Source organism: Heterodontus francisci, unplaced genomic scaffold, assembly GCF_036365525.1.
Source record: "Heterodontus francisci isolate sHetFra1 unplaced genomic scaffold, sHetFra1.hap1 HAP1_SCAFFOLD_49_2, whole genome shotgun sequence".
Classification (NCBI taxonomy): domain Eukaryota; kingdom Metazoa; phylum Chordata; class Chondrichthyes; order Heterodontiformes; family Heterodontidae; genus Heterodontus; species Heterodontus francisci.
The window spans coordinates 3,906,244-3,931,800 of record NW_027140919.1 but is presented as its reverse complement, the minus strand read 5'-3'; positions in this window follow the sequence as shown (position 1 = coordinate 3,931,800).

Here is a 25,557-nt window from a genome sequence, read left to right as displayed (position 1 = left end):
GGATCCTCATAAACTGTGAAAACCCCAGACACACCTGGCAATATCCTGATAAACTGTGAAACCCACATACACACCTGGCAGGATCCTGACACACTGCGAAACCCCCATACACACCTGGCATGATCCTGATAAACTGTGAAACCCACATACACATCTGGCAGGATCCTGATACACTGCGAAAACCCCATACACACCTGGCAGGATCCTGATGCACAGTCAAAACCCCATACAGACCTGGCAGGATCCTGATACACTGTGAAAACCCCATATACATCTTGCAGGATCCTGATGCAATGTGAAAACCCCTTGCACACCTGGCAGGATCCTGCTACACTGTGAAAACCCCACACACACCTGGCAGGATCCTGATCCACTGTGAAAACCCCATACACACTTGGGAGGATCCTGATCCACTGTGAAAACCCCATACACACCTGGCAGTATCCTGATACACTGTGAAAACCCCACACACACATGGCAGGATCAAAATACACTGTGAAAACCCCATACACACCTGGCAGGATCCTGATGCACTGTGAAAACCCAATACACACGATGCAGGATCCTGATACACTGTGAAACCCCCACACACATCTGGAAGGATCCTGATGCACTGTGAAAACCCCATACACATCTGGCAGGATCCTGATGCACTGTGAAAACCCCATTCACATCTGGCAGTTTCCTGATACACTGTGAAACCCACATACACACCTGGCAGGATCCTGATGAACTGTGAAGCCCCCAGACACACCTGGCAGGATCCTGATAAACTGTGAGACCCCCAAACACACCTGGCAGGATCCTGATGAACTGTGAAACCCCCATACACACCTGGCAGGATCCTGATAAACTGTGAAACCCACATACACACGTGGCAGGATCCTGATCCACTGTGAAACCCCATACACTCCAGGCAGGATACTGATAAACTGTGAAACCCACATACACAACTGGCAGGAGCCTGGTACACTGTGAAACCCCCAAACACACCTGGCAGAATCCTGATACACTGTGAAAACCCCAGACACAGCAGGCAGGATCCTGATAAACTGTGAAACCCAAATATACACCTGGCAGGATCCTGATAAACTGTGAATCCCCATACACACGTGGCAGGATCCTGATACACTGTGAAACCCCCAGACACATCTGGAAGGATCCTGATGCACTGTGAAAAACCCATACACAACTGGCAGGATCCTGATGCACTGTGAAAACCCCATTCACATCCGGCAGGATCCTGATAAACTGTGAAACCCACATACACACCTGGCAGGGTCCTGATAAACTGTGAAACCCCAGACACAAAAGGCAGGATCCCGATAAACTGTGAAAACCCCATACACACCTGGCAGGATCCTGACAAACAGTGAAACCCCCATACACACCCGGCAGGAAACTGATGAACTGTGAAACCAACATCCACACCTGGCTGGATCCTGAAAAACTGTGAAACCCCCATACACACCTGGCAGAATCCTCATAAACTGTGAAAACCCCAGACACACCTGGCAGGAACCTGATAAACTGTGAAAGCCACATACACACCTGGCAGGATCCTGATACACTGCGAAACCCCCATACACACCTGGCATGATCCTGATAAACTGTGAAACCCACATACACACCTGGCAGGATCCTGATACACTGTGAAAACCCCATACACACCTGGCAGGATCCTGATGCACAGTGAAAACCCCATACACACCTGGCAGGATCCTGATACACTCTGAAAACCCCACACACCTGGCAGGATCCTGATGCACAGAGAAAGCACCAAACACACCTGGCAGGATCCTGATACACTGTGAAAACAACATACACACCTGGCAGGATCCTGATACACTGTGAAAACCCCACACACACCTGGAAGGATACTGATCCACTGTGAAAACCGCATACACACCTGGCAGGATTCTGATCCATTGCGAAAACCCCATACACACTCGGGAGGATCCTGATACTCTGTGAAAACCCCTGTACACCTGGCATTATACTGATACACTGTGAAAACCCCACACACACCTGGCAGGATCCAAATACACTGTGAAAACCCCACACACACCTGGCAGGATCCTGATGCACTGTGAAAACCCCATACACACGATGCAGGATCCTGATACACTGTGAAACCCCCACACACATCTGGAAGGATCCTGATGCACTGTGAAAACCCCATACACATCTGGCAGGATCCTGATGCACTGTGAAAACCCCATTCACATCTGGCAGTTTCCTGATCCACTGTGAAACCCACATACACACCTGACAGGATCCTGATGAACTGTGAAGCCCCCAGACACACCTGGCAGGATCCTGATGAACTGTGAAACCCCCATACACACCCGGCAGGATCCTGAAAAACTGTGAAACCCACATACACACCTGGCAGGATCCTGATAAACTGTGAAACCCCCATAAGCACCTGGCAGGATCCTGATACACTGTGAAAACCCCATACACACGTGGCAGGATCCTGATGCACTGTGAAAACCCCACACACACCTGGCAGGATCCAAATACACTGTGAAAACGCCATACACATCTGGCAGGATCCTGATGCACTGTGAAACCCCCATTCACATCTGGCTGTTTCCTGATACACTGTGAAACCCACATACACACCTGGCAGGATCCTGATGAACTGTGAAGCCCCCAGACACACCTGGCAGGATCCTGATAAACTGCGAGACCCCCATACACACCTGGCAGGATCCTGATGAACTGTGAAACCCCCATACACACCTGGCAGGATCCTGATAATCTGTGAAACCCACATACACCTGGCAGGAACCTGATAAACTGTGAAACCCCCATAAACACCTGGCAGGATCCTGATCCACTGTGAAACCCCATACACTCCAGGCAGGATACTGATAAACTGTGAAACCCACATACACAACTGGCAGGAGCCTGGTACACTGTGAAACCCCCAAACACACCTGGCAGAATCCTGATACACTGTGAAAACCCCAGACACAGCAGGCAGGATCCTGATAAACTGTGAAACCCAAATATACACCTGGCAGGATCCTGATAAACTGTGAATCCCCATACACACGTGGCAGGATCCTGATACACTGTGAAACCCCCAGACACATCTGGAAGGATCCTGATGCACTGTGAAAAACCCATACACAACTGGCAGGATCCTGATGCACTGTGAAAACCCCATTCACATCCGGCAGGATCCTGATAAACTGTGAAACCCACATACACACCTGGCAGGGTCCTGATAAACTGTGAAACCCCAGACACAAAAGGCAGGATCCCGATAAACTGTGAAAACCCCATACACACCTGGCAGGATCCTGACAAACTGTGAAACCCCCATACACACCCGGCAGGAAACTGATGAACTGTGAAACCAACATCCACACCTGGCTGGATCCTGAAAAACTGTGAAACCCCCATACACACCTGGCAGAATCCTCATAAACTGTGAAAACCCCAGACACACCTGGCAGGAACCTGATAAACTGTGAAAGCCACATACACACCTGGCAGGATCCTGACACACTGCGAAACCCCCATACACACCTGGCATGATCCTGATAAACTGTGAAACCCACATACACACCTGGCAGGATCCTGATACACTGTGAAAACCCCATACACACCTGGCAGGATCCTGATGCACAGTGAAAACCCCATACACACCTGGCAGGATCCTGATACACTCTGAAAACCCCACACACCTGGCAGGATCCTGATGCACAGAGAAAGCACCAAACACACCTGGCAGGATCCTGATACACCGTGAAAACAACATACACACCTGGCAGGATCCTGATACACTGTGAAAACCCCACACACACCTGGAAGGATACTGATCCACTGTGAAAACCGCATACACACCTGGCAGGATTCTGATCCATTGCGAAAACCCCATACACACTCGGGAGGATCCTGATACTCTGTGAAAACCCCTGTACACCTGGCATTATACTGATACACTGTGAAAACCCCACACACACCTGGCAGGATCAAAATACACTGTGAAAACCCCATACACACCTGGCAGGATCCTGATGCACTGTGAAAACCCCATACACACGATGCAGGATCCTGATACACTGTGAAACCCCCACACACATCTGGAAGGATCCTGATGCACTGTGAAAACCCCATACACATCTGGCAGGATCCTGATGCACTGTGAAAACCCCATTCACATCTGGCAGTTTCCTGATCCACTGTGAAACCCACATACACACCTGACAGGATCCTGATGAACTGTGAAGCCCCCAGACACACCTGGCAGGATCCTGATGAACTGTGAAACCCCCATACACACCCGGCAGGATCCTGAAAAACTGTGAAACCCACATACACACCTGGCAGGATCCTGATAAACTGTGAAACCCCCATAAGCACCTGGCAGGATCCTGATACACTGTGAAAACCCCATACACACGTGGCAGGATCCTGATGCACTGTGAAAACCCCACACACACCTGGCAGGATCCAAATACACTGTGACAACGCCATACACATCTGGCAGGATCCTGATGCACTGTGAAACCCCCATTCACATCTGGCTGTTTCCTGATACACTGTGAAACCCACATACACACCTGGCAGGATCCTGATGAACTGTGAAGCCCCCAGACACACCTGGCAGGATCCTGATAAACTGCGAGACCCCCATACACACCTGGCAGGATCCTGATGAACTGTGAAACCCCCATACACACCTGGCAGGATCCTGATAATCTGTGAAACCCACATACACCTGGCAGGAACCTGATAAACTGTGAAACCCCCATAAACACCTGGCAGGATCCTGATGCACTGTGAAAACCCCATACACACGTGGCAGGATCCTGATCCACTGTGAAACCCCATACACACCAGGCAGGATCCTGATAAACTGTGAAACCCACATACACACCTGGCAGGAGCCTGACACACTGTGAAAACCCCAGACACACCAGGCAGGATCCTGATAAACTGTGACACCCACATAGACACCTGGCAGGATCCTGATCAACTGTGAAACCCCATACACACGTGGCAGCATCATGATACACTGTGAAACCCCCAGACACATCTGGAAGGATCCTGATGCACTGTGAAAACCCCATACACATCTGGCAGGATCCTGATGCACTGTGAAAACCCCATTCACATCTGGCAGGATCCTGATGAACTGTGAATCCCACATACACACCTGGAAGGATCCTGATAAATTGTGAAACCCCCAGACACACCAGGCAGGATCCCGATAAACTGTGAAACCCCCATACACACCTGGCAGGAAACTGATAAACTGTGAAACCAAAATACGCACCTGGCAGTATCCTGATAAACTGTGAATCTCCCATACAGACCTGGCAGGATCCTGATAAACCGCGAAAACCCCAGACACACATGGCAGCATCCTGATAAACTGTGAAACCCCCATACACACCTGGCATGATCCTGATAAAATGCGAAACCCACATACACACCTGGCAGGATCCTGATACACTGTGAAAACCCCATACACACCTGGCAGGATCCTGATGCACAGTGAAAACCCCATACACACCTGGCAGGATCCTGAGACACTGTGAAGACCCCACACACACCTGGCAGGATCCTGATACACTGTGAAAACCCCATACACACCTGGCAGGAAACTGATGCACTGTGAAATCCCCATACACACCTGGCAGGATCCTGAAACACTGTGAAAACCCCACACACACCTGGCAGGATCCTGATCCACTGTGAAAACCCCATACACACCTGGCAGGATCCTGATCCACTGTGAAAACCCCATACACACTTGGCAGGATCCTGATACACTGTGAAAACCACATACACACCTGGCAGGATCCTGATACACTTTGAAAACCCCACAGACACCTGGCAGGATCCTGATCCACTGTGAAAACCCCATACACACTTGGCAGGATCCTGATACACTGTGAAAACCACATACACTCCTGGCAGGATACTGATCCACTGTATATATACCCCATACGCACCTGGCAGGATGCTGATATACTGTCAAACCCCCATACACACCTGGCAGGATCCTGATAAACTGTGAAACCCCCATACACACCTGGCAGGATCCTGATGCACTGTGAAACCCCATACACACCTGGCAGGATCCAGATATACTGTGAAACCCCCATACACACCTGGCAGGAGCCTGATAAACTGTGAAACCCCCATATAGACCTGGCAGGATCCTGATAAACTGCGAAAATCCCAGACACACCTGGCAGCATCCTGATAAACTGTGAAACCCAAATACACACCTGGCAGGATCCTGATAAACAGTGAAACCCCCATACACACCTGGCATGATCCTGATAAACTGTGAAACCCACATACACACCTGGCAGGATCCTGATACACTGTGAAAGCCCCATACACACCTGGCAGGATCCTGATGCACTGTGAAACCCCATACACACCTGGCAGGATCCAGATATACTGTGAAACCCCCATACACACCTGGCAGGAGCCTGATAAACTGTGAAACCCCCATACAGACCTGGCAGGATCCTGATAAACTGCGAAAATCAAAGACACACCTGGCAGCATCCTGATAAACTGTGAAACCCACATACACACCTGGCAGGATCCTGATACACAGTGAAACCCCCATGCACACCTGGCATGATCCTGATAAACTGTGAAACCCACATACACACCTGGCAGGATCCCGATACACTGTGAAAGCCCCATACACACCTGGCAGGATCCTGATGCACAGTGAAAACACCAAACACACCTGGCAGGATCCTGATACACTGTGAAAACCCCATACACACCTGGCAGGAACCTGATGGACTGGGAAAACCTCATACACACCTGGCAGGATCCTGATACACTGTGAAAACCCCGCACAAACCTGGCAGGATCCTGATCCACTGTGAAAACCCCATACACACCTGGCAGGATCCTGATCCACTGTGAAAACCGCATACACACCTGGCAGGATCCTGATCCACTGTGAAAACCCCATACACACTGGGGAGGATCTTGATACACTGGGAGAACCCCATACACTCTTGGCAGTATCCTGATACAGTGTGAAAACCTCACACACACCTGGCAGGATCCAAATACACTGTGAAAACCCCATACACACCTGGCAGGATCCTGATGCACTGTGAAAACCCCATACACACGATGCAGGATCCTGATACACTGTGAAACCCCCACACACATCTGGAAGGATCCTGATGCACTGTGAAAACCGCGTACACACCTGGCAGGATTCTGATGCACTGTGAAAACCCCATTCACATCTGGCAGTTTCCTGATACACTGTGAAACCCACATACACACCTGGCAGGATCCTGATGAACTGTGAAGCCCCCACACACACGGCAGGATCCTGATAAACTGAGACCCCCATACACACCTGGCAGGATCCTGATGAACTGTGAAACCCCCATACACACCTGGCAAGATCCCGATAAACTGTGAAACCCACATAGACACCTGGCAGGATCCTGATAAACTGTGAAACCCCCATAAACACCTGGCAGGATCCTGATACACTGTGAAAACCCCATACATACGTGGCAGGATCCTGATCCACTGTGAAACCCCATACACACCAGGCAGGATGCTGATAAACTGTGAAACCCACAGACCCATCTGGCAGGAGCCTGATACACTGTGAAACCCACATACACACCTGGAAGGATCCTGACACACTGTGAAAACCCCAGACACACCAGGCAGGATCCTGATAAACTGTGAAACCCACATATACACCTGGCAGGATCCTGATAATCTGTGAAAGCCCATACACACGTGGCAGGATCATGATACACTGTGAAACCCCCAGACACACCTGGAAGGATCCTGATGCACTGTGAAAATCCCATAGACATCTGGCAGGATCCGGATGCACAGTGAAAACCCCATTCACATCTGGCAGGATCCTGATAAACTGTGAATCCCACATACACTCCTGGCAGGATCCTGATAAACTGTGAAACCCCCATACACACCTGGCAGGAAACTGTTAAACTGTGAAACCAACATACACACCTGGCAGGATCCTGATACACTGTGAAAACCCCATATATATCTTGCAGGATCCTGATGCAATGTGAAAACCCCTTGCACACCTGGCAGGATCCTGCTACACTGTGAAAACCCCTCACACACCTGGCAGGATCCTGATCCACTGTGAAAACCCCATACACACCTGGCAGGATACTGATACACTGTGAAAACCCCACACACACATGGCAGGATCAAAATACACTGTGAAAACCCCATACACACCTGGCAGGATCCTGATGCACTGTGAAAACCCAATACACACGATGCAGGATCCTGATACACTGTGAAACCCCCACACACATCTGGAAGGATCCTGATGCACTGTGAAAACCCCATACACATCTGGCAGGATCCTGATGCACTGTGAAAACCCCATTCACATCTGGCAGTTTCCTGATACACTGTGAAACCCACATACACACCTGGCAGGATCCTGATGCACTGTGAAGCCCCCAGACACACCTGGCAGGATCCTGATAAACTGTGAGACCCCCAAACACACCTGGCAGGATCCTGATGAACTGTGAAACCCCCATACACACCTGGCAGGATCCTGATAAACTGTGAAACCCACATACACACGTGGCAGGATCCTGATCCACTGTGAAACCCCATACACTCCAGGCAGGATACTGATAAACTGTGAAACCCACATACACAACTGGCAGGAGCCTGGTACACTGTGAAACCCCCAAACACACCTGGCAGAATCCTGATACACTGTGAAAACCCCAGACACAGCAGGCAGGATCCTGATAAACTGTGAAACCCAAATATACACCTGGCAGGATCCTGATAAACTGTGAATCCCCATACACACGTGGCAGGATCCTGATACACTGTGAAACCCCCAGACACATCTGGAAGGATCCTGATGCACTGTGAAAAACCCATACACAACTGGCAGGATCCTGATGCACTGTGAAAACCCCATTCACATCCGGCAGGATCCTGATAAACTGTGAAACCCACATACACACCTGGCAGGGTCCTGATAAACTGTGAAACCCCAGACACAAAAGGCAGGATCCCGATAAACTGTGAAAACCCCATACACACCTGGCAGGATCCTGACAAACTGTGAAACCCCCATACACACCCGGCAGGAAACTGATGAACTGTGAAACCAACATCCACACCTGGCTGGATCCTGAAAAACTGTGAAACCCCCATACACACCTGGCAGAATCCTCATAAACTGTGAAAACCCCAGACACACCTGGCAGGAACCTGATAAACTGTGAAAGCCACATACACACCTGGCAGGATCCTGATACACTGCGAAACCCCCATACACACCTGGCATGATCCTGATAAACTGTGAAACCCACATACACACCTGGCAGGATCCTGATACACTGTGAAAACCCCATACACACCTGGCAGGATCCTGATGCACAGTGAAAACCCCATACACACCTGGCAGGATCCTGATACACTCTGAAAACCCCACACACCTGGCAGGATCCTGATGCACAGAGAAAGCACCAAACACACCTGGCAGGATCCTGATACACTGTGAAAACAACATACACACCTGGCAGGATCCTGATACACTGTGAAAACCCCACACACACCTGGAAGGATACTGATCCACTGTGAAAACCGCATACACACCTGGCAGGATTCTGATCCATTGCGAAAACCCCATACACACTCGGGAGGATCCTGATACTCTGTGAAAACCCCTGTACACCTGGCATTATACTGATACACTGTGAAAACCCCACACACACCTGGCAGGATCCAAATACACTGTGAAAACCCCATACACACCTGGCAGGATCCTGATGCACTGTGAAAACCCCATACACACGATGCAGGATCCTGATACACTGTGAAACCCCCACACACATCTGGAAGGATCCTGATGCACTGTGAAAACCCCATACACATCTGGCAGTTTCCTGATCCACTGTGAAACCCACATACACACCTGACAGGATCCTGATGAACTGTGAAGCCCCCAGACACACCTGGCAGGATCCTGATGAACTGTGAAACCCCCATACACACCCGGCAGGATCCTGAAAAACTGTGAAACCCACATACACACCTGGCAGGATCCTGATAAACTGTGAAACCCCCATAAGCACCTGGCAGGATCCTGATACACTGTGAAAACCCCATACACACGTGGCAGGATCCTGATGCACTGTGAAAACCCCACACACACCTGGCAGGATCCAAATACACTGTGAAAACGCCATACACATCTGGCAGGATCCTGATGCACTGTGAAACCCCCATTCACATCTGGCTGTTTCCTGATACACTGTGAAACCCACATACACACCTGGCAGGATCCTGATGAACTGTGAAGCCCCCAGACACACCTGGCAGGATCCTGATAAACTGCGAGACCCCCATACACACCTGGCAGGATCCTGATGAACTGTGAAACCCCCATACACACCTGGCAGGATCCTGATAATCTGTGAAACCCACATACACCTGGCAGGAACCTGATAAACTGTGAAACCCCCATAAACACCTGGCAGGATCCTGATCCACTGTGAAACCCCATACACTCCAGGCAGGATACTGATAAACTGTGAAACCCACATACACAACTGGCAGGAGCCTGGTACACTGTGAAACCCCCAAACACACCTGGCAGAATCCTGATACACTGTGAAAACCCCAGACACAGCAGGCAGGATCCTGATAAACTGTGAAACCCAAATATACACCTGGCAGGATCCTGATAAACTGTGAATCCCCATACACACGTGGCAGGATCCTGATACACTGTGAAACCCCCAGACACATCTGGAAGGATCCTGATGCACTGTGAAAAACCCATACACAACTGGCAGGATCCTGATGCACTGTGAAAACCCCATTCACATCCGGCAGGATCCTGATAAACTGTGAAACCCACATACACACCTGGCAGGGTCCTGATAAACTGTGAAACCCCAGACACAAAAGGCAGGATCCCGATAAACTGTGAAAACCCCATACACACCTGGCAGGATCCTGACAAACTGTGAAACCCCCATACACACCCGGCAGGAAACTGATGAACTGTGAAACCAACATCCACACCTGGCTGGATCCTGAAAAACTGTGAAACCCCCATACACACCTGGCAGAATCCTCATAAACTGTGAAAACCCCAGACACACCTGGCAGGAACCTGATAAACTGTGAAAGCCACATACACACCTGGCAGGATCCTGATACACTGCGAAACCCCCATACACACCTGGCATGATCCTGATAAACTGTGAAACCCACATACACACCTGGCAGGATCCTGATACACTGTGAAAACCCCATACACACCTGGCAGGATCCTGATGCACAGTGAAAACCCCATACACACCTGGCAGGATCCTGATACACTCTGAAAACCCCACACACCTGGCAGGATCCTGATGCACAGAGAAAGCACCAAACACACCTGGCAGGATCCTGATACACTGTGAAAACAACATACACACCTGGCAGGATCCTGATACACTGTGAAAACCCCACACACACCTGGAAGGATACTGATCCACTGTGAAAACCGCATACACACCTGGCAGGATTCTGATCCATTGCGAAAACCCCATACACACTCGGGAGGATCCTGATACTCTGTGAAAACCCCTGTACACCTGGCATTATACTGATACACTGTGAAAACCCCACACACACCTGGCAGGATCCAAATACACTGTGAAAACCCCATACACACCTGGCAGGATCCTGATGCACTGTGAAAACCCCATACACACGATGCAGGATCCTGATACACTGTGAAACCCCCACACACATCTGGAAGGATCCTGATGCACTGTGAAAACCCCATACACATCTGGCAGGATCCTGATGCACTGTGAAAACCCCATTCACATCTGGCAGTTTCCTGATCCACTGTGAAACCCACATACACACCTGACAGGATCCTGATGAACTGTGAAGCCCCCAGACACACCTGGCAGGATCCTGATGAACTGTGAAACCCCCATACACACCCGGCAGGATCCTGAAAAACTGTGAAACCCACATACACACCTGGCAGGATCCTGATAAACTGTGAAACCCCCATAAGCACCTGGCAGGATCCTGATACACTGTGAAAACCCCATACACACGTGGCAGGATCCTGATGCACTGTGAAAACCCCACACACACCTGGCAGGATCCAAATACACTGTGACAACGCCATACACATCTGGCAGGATCCTGATGCACTGTGAAACCCCCATTCACATCTGGCTGTTTCCTGATACACTGTGAAACCCACATACACACCTGGCAGGATCCTGATGAACTGTGAAGCCCCCAGACACACCTGGCAGGATCCTGATAAACTGCGAGACCCCCATACACACCTGGCAGGATCCTGATGAACTGTGAAACCCCCATACACACCTGGCAGGATCCTGATAATCTGTGAAACCCACATACACCTGGCAGGAACCTGATAAACTGTGAAACCCCCATAAACACCTGGCAGGATCCTGATGCACTGTGAAAACCCCATACACACGTGGCAGGATCCTGATCCACTGTGAAACCCCATACACACCAGGCAGGATCCTGATAAACTGTGAAACCCACATACACACCTGGCAGGAGCCTGACACACTGTGAAAACCCCAGACACACCAGGCAGGATCCTGATAAACTGTGACACCCACATAGACACCTGGCAGGATCCTGATCAACTGTGAAACCCCATACACACGTGGCAGCATCATGATACACTGTGAAACCCCCAGACACATCTGGAAGGATCCTGATGCACTGTGAAAACCCCATACACATCTGGCAGGATCCTGATGCACTGTGAAAACCCCATTCACATCTGGCAGGATCCTGATGAACTGTGAATCCCACATACACACCTGGAAGGATCCTGATAAATTGTGAAACCCCCAGACACACCAGGCAGGATCCCGATAAACTGTGAAACCCCCATACACACCTGGCAGGAAACTGATAAACTGTGAAACCAAAATACGCACCTGGCAGTATCCTGATAAACTGTGAATCTCCCATACAGACCTGGCAGGATCCTGATAAACTGCGAAAACCCCAGACACACATGGCAGCATCATGATAAACTGTGAAACCCCCATACACACCTGGCATGATCCTGATAAAATGCGAAACCCACATACACACCTGGCAGGATCCTGATACACTGTGAAAACCCCATACACACCTGGCAGGATCCTGATGCACAGTGAAAACCCCATACACACCTGGCAGGATCCTGAGACACTGTGAAGACCCCACACACACCTGGCAGGATCCTGATACACTGTGAAAACCCCATACACACCTGGCAGGAAACTGATGCACTGTGAAATCCCCATACACACCTGGCAGGATCCTGAAACACTGTGAAAACCCCACACACACCTGGCAGGATCCTGATCCACTGTGAAAACCCCATACACACCTGGCAGGATCCTGATCCACTGTGAAAACCCCATACACACTTGGCAGGATCCTGATACACTGTGAAAACCACATACACACCTGGCAGGATCCTGATACACTTTGAAAACCCCACACACACCTGGCAGGATCCTGATCCACTGTGAAAACCCCATACACACTTGGCAGGATCCTGATACACTGTGAAAACCACATACACTCCTGGCAGGATACTGATCCACTGTATATATACCCCATACGCACCTGGCAGGATGCTGATATACTGTCAAACCCCCATACACACCTGGCAGGATCCTGATAAACTGTGAAACCCCCATACACACCTGGCAGGATCCTGATGCACTGTGAAACCCCATACACACCTGGCAGGATCCAGATATACTGTGAAACCCCCATACACACCTGGCAGGAGCCTGATAAACTGTGAAACCCCCATATAGACCTGGCAGGATCCTGATAAACTGCGAAAATCCCAGACACACCTGGGAGCATCCTGATAAACTGTGAAACCCAAATACACACCTGGCAGGATCCTGATAAACAGTGAAACCCCCATACACACCTGGCATGATCCTGATAAACTGTGAAACCCACATACACACCTGGCAGGATCCTGATACACTGTGAAAGCCCCATACACACCTGGCAGGATCCTGATGCACTGTGAAACCCCATACACACCTGGCAGGATCCAGATATACTGTGAAACCCCCATACACACCTGGCAGGAGCCTGATAAACTGTGAAACCCCCATACAGACCTGGCAGGATCCTGATAAACTGCGAAAATCAAAGACACACCTGGCAGCATCCTGATAAACTGTGAAACCCACATACACACCTGGCAGGATCCTGATACACAGTGAAACCCCCATACACACCTGGCATGATCCTGATAAACTGTGAAATCCACATACACACCTGGCAGGATCCCGATACACTGTGAAAGCCCCATACACACCTGGCAGGATCCTGATGCACAGTGAAAACACCAAACACACCTGGCAGGATCCTGATACACTGTGAAAACCCCATACACACCTGGCAGGAACCTGATGGACTGTGAAAACCTCATACACACCTGGCAGGATCCTGATACACTGTGAAAACCCCGCACAAACCTGGCAGGATCCTGATCCACTGTGAAAACCCCATACACACCTGGCAGGATCCTGATCCACTGTGAAAACCCCATACACACCTGGCATGATCCTGATAAACTGTGAAACCCACATACACACCTGGCAGGATCCTGATACACTGTGAAAACCCCATACACACCTGGCAGGATCCTGATGCACAGTGAAAACCCCATACACACCTGGCAGGATCCTGATACACTCTGAAAACCCCACACACCTGGCAGGATCCTGATGCACAGAGAAAGCACCAAACACACCTGGCAGGATCCTGATACACTGTGAAAACAACATACACACCTGGCAGGATCCTGATACACTGTGAAAACCCCACACACACCTGGAAGGATACTGATCCACTGTGAAAACCGCATACACACCTGGCAGGATTCTGATCCATTGCGAAAACCCCATACACACTCGGGAGGATCCTGATACTCTGTGAAAACCCCTGTACACCTGGCATTATACTGATACACTGTGAAAACCCCACACACACCTGGCAGGATCCAAATACACTGTGAAAACCCCATACACACCTGGCAGGATCCTGATGCACTGTGAAAACCCCATACACACGATGCAGGATCCTGATACACTGTGAAACCCCCACACACATCTGGAAGGATCCTGATGCACTGTGAAAACCCCATACACATCTGGCAGGATCCTGATGCACTGTGAAAACCCCATTCACATCTGGCAGTTTCCTGATCCACTGTGAAACCCACATACACACCTGACAGGATCCTGATGAACTGTGAAGCCCCCAGACACACCTGGCAGGATCCTGATGAACTGTGAAACCCCCATACACACCCGGCAGGATCCTGAAAAACTGTGAAACCCACATACACACCTGGCAGGATCCTGATAAACTGTGAAACCCCCATAAGCACCTGGCAGGATCCTGATACACTGTGAAAACCCCATACACACGTGGCAGGATCCTGATGCACTGTGAAAACCCCACACACACCTGGCAGGATCCAAATACACTGTGACAACGCCATACACATCTGGCAGGATCCTGATGCACTGTGAAACCCCCATTCACATCTGGCTGTTTCCTGATACACTGTGAAACCCACATACACACCTGGCAGGATCCTGATGAACTGTGAAGCCCCCAGACACACCTGGCAGGATCCTGATAAACTGCGAGACCCCCATACACACCTGGCAGGATCCTGATGAACTGTGAAACCCCCATACACACCTGGCAGGATCCTGATAATCATACACACCTGGCAGGATCCTGATAATCTGTGAAACCCACATACACCTGGCAGGAACCTGATAAACTGTGAAACCCCCATAAACACCTGGCAGGATCCTGATGCACTGTGAAAACCCCATACACACGTGGCAGGATCCTGATCCACTGTGAAACCCCATACACACCAGGCAGGATCCTGATAAACTGTGAAACCCACATACACACCTGGCAGGAGCCTGACACACTGTGAAAACCCCAGACACACCAGGCAGGATCCTGATAAACTGTGACACCCACATAGACACCTGGCAGGATCCTGATCAACTGTGAAACCCCATACACACGTGGCAGCATCATGATACACTGTGAAACCCCCAGACACATCTGGAAGGATCCTGATGCACTGTGAAAACCCCATACACATCTGGCAGGATCCTGATGCACTGTGAAAACCCCATTCACATCTGGCAGGATCCTGATGAACTGTGAATCCCACATACACACCTGGAAGGATCCTGATAAATTGTGAAACCCCCAGACACACCAGGCAGGATCCCGATAAACTGTGAAACCCCCATACACACCTGGCAGGAAACTGATAAACTGTGAAACCAAAATACGCACCTGGCAGTATCCTGATAAACTGTGAATCTCCCATACAGACCTGGCAGGATCCTGATAAACTGCGAAAACCCCAGACACACATGGCAGCATCATGATAAACTGTGAAACCCCCATACACACCTGGCATGATCCTGATAAAATGCGAAACCCACATACACACCTGGCAGGATCCTGATACACTGTGAAAACCCCATACACACCTGGCAGGATCCTGATGCACAGTGAAAACCCCATACACACCTGGCAGGATCCTGAGACACTGTGAAGACCCCACACACACCTGGCAGGATCCTGATACACTGTGAAAACCCCATACACACCTGGCAGGAAACTGATGCACTGTGAAATCCCCATACACACCTGGCAGGATCCTGAAACACTGTGAAAACCCCACACACACCTGGCAGGATCCTGATCCACTGTGAAAACCCCATACACACCTGGCAGGATCCTGATCCACTGTGAAAACCCCATACACACTTGGCAGGATCCTGATACACTGTGAAAACCACATACACACCTGGCAGGATCCTGATACACTTTGAAAACCCCACACACACCTGGCAGGATCCTGATCCACTGTGAAAACCCCATACACACTTGGCAGGATCCTGATACACTGTGAAAACCACATACACTCCTGGCAGGATACTGATCCACTGTATATATACCCCATACGCACCTGGCAGGATGCTGATATACTGTCAAACCCCCATACACACCTGGCAGGATCCTGATAAACTGTGAAACCCCCATACACACCTGGCAGGATCCTGATGCACTGTGAAACCCCATACACACCTGGCAGGATCCAGATATACTGTGAAACCCCCATACACACCTGGCAGGAGCCTGATAAACTGTGAAACCCCCAGATAGACCTGGCAGGATCCTGATAAACTGCGAAAATCCCAGACACACCTGGGAGCATCCTGATAAACTGTGAAACCCAAATACACACCTGGCAGGATCCTGATAAACAGTGAAACCCCCATACACACCTGGCATGATCCTGATAAACTGTGAAACCCACATACACACCTGGCAGGATCCTGATACACTGTGAAAGCCCCATACACACCTGGCAGGATCCTGATGCACTGTGAAACCCCATACACACCTGGCAGGATCCAGATATACTGTGAAACCCCCATACACACCTGGCAGGAGCCTGATAAACTGTGAAACCCCCATACAGACCTGGCAGGATCCTGATAAACTGCGAAAATCAAAGACACACCTGGCAGCATCCTGATAAACTGTGAAACCCACATACACACCTGGCAGGATCCTGATACACAGTGAAACCCCCATACACACCTGGCATGATCCTGATAAACTGTGAAATCCACATACACACCTGGCAGGATCCCGATACACTGTGAAAGCCCCATACACACCTGGCAGGATCCTGATGCACAGTGAAAACACCAAACACACCTGGCAGGATCCTGATACACTGTGAAAACCCCATACACACCTGGCAGGAACCTGATGGACTGTGAAAACCTCATACACACCTGGCAGGATCCTGATACACTGTGAAAACCCCGCACAAACCTGGCAGGATCCTGATCCACTGTGAAAACCCCATACACACCTGGCAGGATCCTGATCCACTGTGAAAACCGCATACACACCTGGCAGGATCCTGATCCACTGTGAAAACCCCATACACAGTGGGGAGGATCTTGATACACTGGGAGAACCCCATACACTCTTGGCAGTATCCTGATACAGTGTGAAAACCTCACACACACCTGGCAGGATCCAAATACACTGTGAAAACCCCATACACACCTGGCAGGATCCTGATGCACTGTGAAAACCCCATACACACGATGCAGGATCCTGATACACTGTGAAACCCCCACACACATCTGGAAGGATCCTGATGCACTGTGAAAACCCCATTCACATCTGGCAGTTTCCTGATACACTGTGAAACCCACATACACACCTGGCAGGATCCTGATGAACTGTGAAGCCCCCACACACACGGCAGGATCCTGATAAACTGAGACCCCCATACACACCTGGCAGGATCCTGATGAACTGTGAAACCCCCATACACACCTGGCAAGATCCCGATAAACTGTGAAACCCACATAGACACCTGGCAGGATCCTGATAAACTGTGAAACCCCCATAAACACCTGGCAGGATCCTGATACACTGTGAAAACCCCATACATACGTGGCAGGATCCTGATCCACTGTGAAACCCCATACACACCAGGCAGGATGCTGATAAACTGTGAAACCCACAGACCCATCTGGCAGGAGCCTGATACACTGTGAAACCCACATACACACCTGGAAGGATCCTGACACACTGTGAAAACCCCAGACACACCAGGCAGGATCCTGATAAACTGTGAAACCCACATATACACCTGGCAGGATCCTGATAATCTGTGAAAGCCCATACACACGTGGCAGGATCATGATACACTGTGAAACCCCCAGACACACCTGGAAGGATCCTGATGCACTGCGAAAATCCCATACACATCTGGCAGGATCCGGATGCACAGTGAAAACCCCATTCACATCTGGCAGGATCCTGATAAACTGTGAATCCCACATACACTCCTGGCAGGATCCTGATAAACTGTGAAACCCCCATACACACCTGGCAGGAAACTGTTAAACTGTGAAACCAACATACACACCTGGCAGGATCCTGATAAACTGTGAAACACCGATACAGACCTGGCAGGATCCTGATAAACTGCGAAAACCCCAGACACACCTGGCAGCATCCTGATAATATGCGAAACCCACATACACACCTGGCAGGATCCTGATAAACTGCGAAACACCCATACAGACCTGGCAGGAAACTGTTAAACTGTGAAACCCACATACACACCTGGCAGGAACCTAATACACTGTGAAACCCCCATACACACCTGGCATGATCCTGATAATATGCGAAACCCACATACACACCTGGCAGGACCCTGATACGCTGTGAAAACCCCATACACACCTGGCAGGATCCTGATGCACAGTGAAAACCCCATACACAACTGACAGGATCCTGATACACTGTGAAAACCCCACACACACCTGGCAGGATCCTGATACACTGTGAAAACCCCATAAACACCTGGCAGGATCCTGATCCACTGTGAAAACCCCATACACACCTGGCAGGATCCTGATACACTGTGAAAACCCCATACACACCTGGCAGGATCCTGATGCACAGTGAAAACACCAAACACACCTGGCAGGATCCTGATACACTGTGAAAACCCCATACACACCTGGCAGGAACCTGATGGACTGTGAAAACCTCATACACACCTGGCAGGATCCTGATACACTGTGAAAACCCCGCACAAACCTGGCAGGATCCTGATCCACTGTGAAAACCCCATACACACCTGGCAGGATCCTGATCCACTGTGAAAACCGCATACACACCTGGCAGGATCCTGATCCACTGTGAAAACCCCATACACAGTGGGGAGGATCTTGATACACTGGGAGAACCCCATACACTCTTGGCAGTATCCTGATACAGTGTGAAAACCTCACACACACCTGGCAGGATCCAAATACACTGTGAAAACCCCATACACACCTGGCAGGATCCTGATGCACTGTGAAAACCCCATACACACGATGCAGGATCCTGATACACTGTGAAACCCCCACACACATCTGGAAGGATCCTGATGCACTGTGAAAACCCCATTCACATCTGGCAGTTTCCTGATACACTGTGAAACCCACATACACACCTGGCAGGATCCTGATGAACTGTGAAGCCCCCACACACACGGCAGGATCCTGATAAACTGAGACCCCCATACACACCTGGCAGGATCCTGATGAACTGTGAAACCCCCATACACACCTGGCAAGATCCCGATAAACTGTGAAACCCACATAGACACCTGGCAGGATCCTGATAAACTGTGAAACCCCCATAAACACCTGGCAGGATCCTGATACACTGTGAAAACCCCATACATACGTGGCAGGATCCTGATCCACTGTGAAACCCCATACACACCAGGCAGGATGCTGATAAACTGTGAAACCCACAGACCCATCTGGCAGGAGCCTGATACACTGTGAAACCCACATACACACCTGGAAGGATCCTGACACACTGTGAAAACCCCAGACACACCAGGCAGGATCCTGATAAACTGTGAAACCCACATATACACCTGGCAGGATCCTGATAATCTGTGAAAGCCCATACACACGTGGCAGGATCATGATACACTGTGAAACCCCCAGACACACCTGGAAGGATCCTGATGCACTGCGAAAATCCCATACACATCTGGCAGGATCCGGATGCACAGTGAAAACCCCATTCACATCTGGCAGGATCCTGATAAACTGTGAATCCCACATACACTCCTGGCAGGATCCTGATAAACTGTGAAACCCCCATACACACCTGGCAGGAAACTGTTAAACTGTGAAACCAACATACACACCTGGCAGGATCCTGATAAACTGTGAAACACCGATACAGACCTGGCAGGATCCTGATAAACTGCGAAAACCCCAGACACACCTGGCAGCATCCTGATAATATGCGAAACCCACATACACACCTGGCAGGATCCTGATAAACTGCGAAACACCCATACAGACCTGGCAGGAAACTGTTAAACTGTGAAACCCACATACACACCTGGCAGGAACCTAATACACTGTGAAACCCCCATACACACCTGGCATGATCCTGATAATATGCGAAACCCACATACACACCTGGCAGGACCCTGATACGCTGTGAAAACCCCATACACACCTGGCAGGATCCTGATGCACAGTGAAAACCCCATACACAACTGACAGGATCCTGATACACTGTGAAAACCCCACACACACCTGGCAGGATCCTGATACACTGTGAAAACCCCATAAACACCTGGCAGGATCCTGATCCACTGTGAAAACCCCATACACACCTGGCAGGATCCTGATACACTGTGAAAACCCCATACACACCTGGCAGGATCCAGATCCACTGTATATACCCCATACGCACCTGGCAGGATGCTGATAAACTGTGAAAACCCATGCACACCTGGCAGGATCCTGATATACTGTGAATCCCCCATACACACCTGGCAGGAGCCTGATGCACTGTGAAATCCCCATTCACATCTGGCAGGGTCCTGATGCACAGTGAAACACCATTCACATCTGGCAGGATCCTGATACACAGTGAAACCCCATTCACATCTGGCAGGATCCTGATAAACTGTGAAACCCACATACACACCTGGCAGGATCCTGATAAACTGTGAAACCCCCATACACAACCGGCAGGATCCTGATATACTGTGAAAATCCCAGACACACCTGGCAGGATCCTGATAATCTGTGAAACCCACATACACAGCTGGCAGGATCCTGATACACTGTGAAAACCCCATACACACCTGGCAGGATCCTGATACACTGTGAAAACCCCATACACACTTGGCAGGAACCTGATAAACTGTGAAACCCCATCCACACGATGCAGGATCCTTATACACTGTGAAACACCCATACAGATCTGGAAGGATCCTGATGCACTGTGAAAACTCCATGCACATCTGGCAGGATCCTGATGCACTGTGAAAACCTCATTCACATCTGGCAGGATCCTGATCCACTATGAAATCTCCATACACATCTGGCAGGATCCTGATACACTGTGAAAACCCCGTACACACCTGGCAGGATCCTGATCCGCTGTGAAACACCATTCACATCTGGCAGGATCCTGATACGCAGTGAAACCCCATTCGCATCTGGCAGGATCCTGATACACTGTGAAAACCCCATACACAACTGGCAGGATCCTGATACACTGTGAAAAGCCCACACACCTGGCTGGATCCTGATCCTCTGCGAAAACCCCATACACACCTGGCAGGATCCTGATCCACTGTGAAATCCCCATACAAACTTGGCAGGATCCTGATACACTGTGAAAACCCCATACACACCTGGCAGGATCCTGATACACTGTGAAAACACCATACACACCTGGCAGGATCCTGATCCCCTGTATATACCCCATACGCACCTGGCAGGATGCTGATAAACTGTGAAACCCCCATACACACCTTTCGGGATCCTTATAAACTGTGAAACCCTCATACACACATGGCAGGATCCTGATACACTGTGAAAACCCATACACACCTGGCAGGATCCTGATATACTGTGAAACCCCCATACTCACCTGGCAGGAGCCTGATGCACTGTGAAATCCCCGTAAACACCTGGCAGGTTCCTGATGCACTGTGTATCCCCATTCACATCTGGCAGGATCCTGATACACAGAGAAACCCCATTCACATCTGGCTGGATCCTGATGCACTGTGAAACCCCATACACACCTGGCAGGATTCTGATACACTGTGAAACCCCATACACACCTGGCAGGATCCTGATCCACTGTGAAACCCCCATACACGCCTGGCAGGACCTTGATAAACTGTGAACACCCCACACACACCTGGCAGGATCCTGATACACTGTGAAATCCCTGACACTCCTGGCAGGATCCTGATCCACTCTGAAAATCCCATACACGCCTGGCAGGATCCTGATCCACTGTGAAAACTCCATACACATCTGGCAGGATCCTGATCCACTGTGAAAACCCCGTACACACCTGGCAGGATCCTGAACCACCGTGAAACCCCATTCACATCTGGCAGGATCCTGATAAACTGTGAAACCCACATGCACACCTGGCAGGATCCTGATCCACTGTGAAACCCCATACGCACCAGGCAGGATCCTGATAAACTGTGAAAACCCCATACACACCTGGCAGGATCCTGATACACTGTGAAAACCCCAGACACACCTGGCAGGATCCTGATAAACTGTGAAACCCCATACACACGATGCAGGATCCCGATACACTATGAAACACCCACACACATCTGGAAGGAACCTGACGGACTGTGAAAACCCCATACACATCTGGCAGGATCCTGATGCACTGTGAAAACCCCATTCACATCTGGCAGGATCCTGATGAACTGTGAAACCCACATGCACACCTGGCAGGATACTAATAAACTGTGGAACCCCCATACACACCTGGCAGGATCCCGAAAACTGTAAAAACCCCGGACACACCTGGCCGGAACCTGATAAACTGTGAAACCCCATGCACACGATTCAGGATCCTGATACACTGTTAAACACCCATACACATCTGGAAGGATCCTGATGCACTGTGAAAACCCCATACACATCTGGCAGAATCCTGATGCACTGTGAAAAACACATCACATCTGGCAGGATCCTGATCCACTGTGAAATCTCCACACACTTCTGGCAGGATTCTGATACACTGTGAAAACCCCGTACACACCTGGCAGGATCCTGATCCACTGTGAAACACCATTCACATCTGGCAGGATCCTGATATACTGTGAAACCCGCAAAAACACCTGGCAGGAGCCTGATGCACTGTGAAATCCCCGTGCACACCTGGCAGGTTCCTGATGCACAGTGAAAACCCATTCACATCTGGCAGGATCCTGATACACAGTGAATCCCCTCTCACATCTGGCAGGATCCTGATACACTGTGAAACCCCATACACACCTGGCAGGATCCTGATACACATTGAAACCCCATACACACCTGGCAGGATCCTGATACACAGTGAAACCCCCATACACACCTGGCAGGATCCTGATCCACTGTGAAAACTCCATACACACCTGGCAGGACCTTGATAAACTGTAAACACCCCATACACACCTGGCAGGATCCTGATACACTGTGAAATCCCTGACACACCTGGCAGGATCCTGATCCACTGTGAAAACCCCATACACATCTGGCTGGATGCTGATCCACTGTGAAAACTCCATACACATCTGGCAGGATCCTGATCCACTGTGAAAACCCCGTACACACCTGGCAGGATCCTGATCCACTGTGAAACTCCATACACACCAGGCAGGATCCTGATAAACTGTGAAACCCACATACACACCTGGCAGGATCCTGATACACTGTGAAATCCCCATACACACCAGGCAGGATGCTGATAATCTGTAAAACCCACATACACACCTGGCAGGATCCTGATACACTGTGAAAACCCCATACACACCTGGCAGGATCCTGAAACACTGTGATAACCCCATACACACCTGGCAGGATCCTGATAAACTGTGAAACCCCATACACACGATGCAGGATCCTGATACACTGTGAAACACACATACACATCTGGAATGATCCTGATGCACTGTGAAAACCCCACACATCAGGCAGGATGCTGATGCACTGTGAAAACCTCATTCGCATCTGGCAGGATCCTGATGCACTGTGAAATCTCCATACACATCTGGCAGGATCCTGATCCACTGTGAAACAACATTCACATCTGGCAGGATCCTGATACGCAGTGAAATCCCATTCACATCTGGCAGGATCCTGATACACTGTGAAAACCCCATACACACCTGGCAGGATCCTGATAAACTGTGAAACCCCATACACACCTGGCAGGTTCCTGATCCACTGTGAAAACACCATACACATCTGGCAGGATCCTGATCCACTGTATATACCCCATACGCACCTGGCAGGATGCTGATAAACAGTGAAACCCCATACACACCTGGCGGGGTTCTGATAAACTGTGAAACCCCCATACACACGTGGCAGGATCCTGTTACACTGTGAAAACCCCATACACACCTGGCAGGATCCTGATACACTGTGAAAACACCATACACATCTGGCAGGATCCTGATCCACTGTATATACCCCATACGCACCTGGCAGGATGCTGATAAACTGTGAAACCCCCATACACACCTGGCGGGATCCTGATAAACTGTGAAACCCCCATACACACCTGGCAGGTTCCTGATATACTGTGAAAACCCACACACACCTGGCAGGATCCTGATATACTGTGAAACCCCCATACACACCTGGCAGGAGCCTGATGCACTGTGAAATCCCCGTACACACCTGGCAGGTTCCTGATGCACAGTGAAACCCCATTCACATCTGGCAGGATCCTGATACAAAGTGAAACCCCATTCACATCTGGCCGGAACTTGATAATCTGTGAAACCCCATACACATGATGCAGGATCCTGATACACTGTGAAATCTCCAC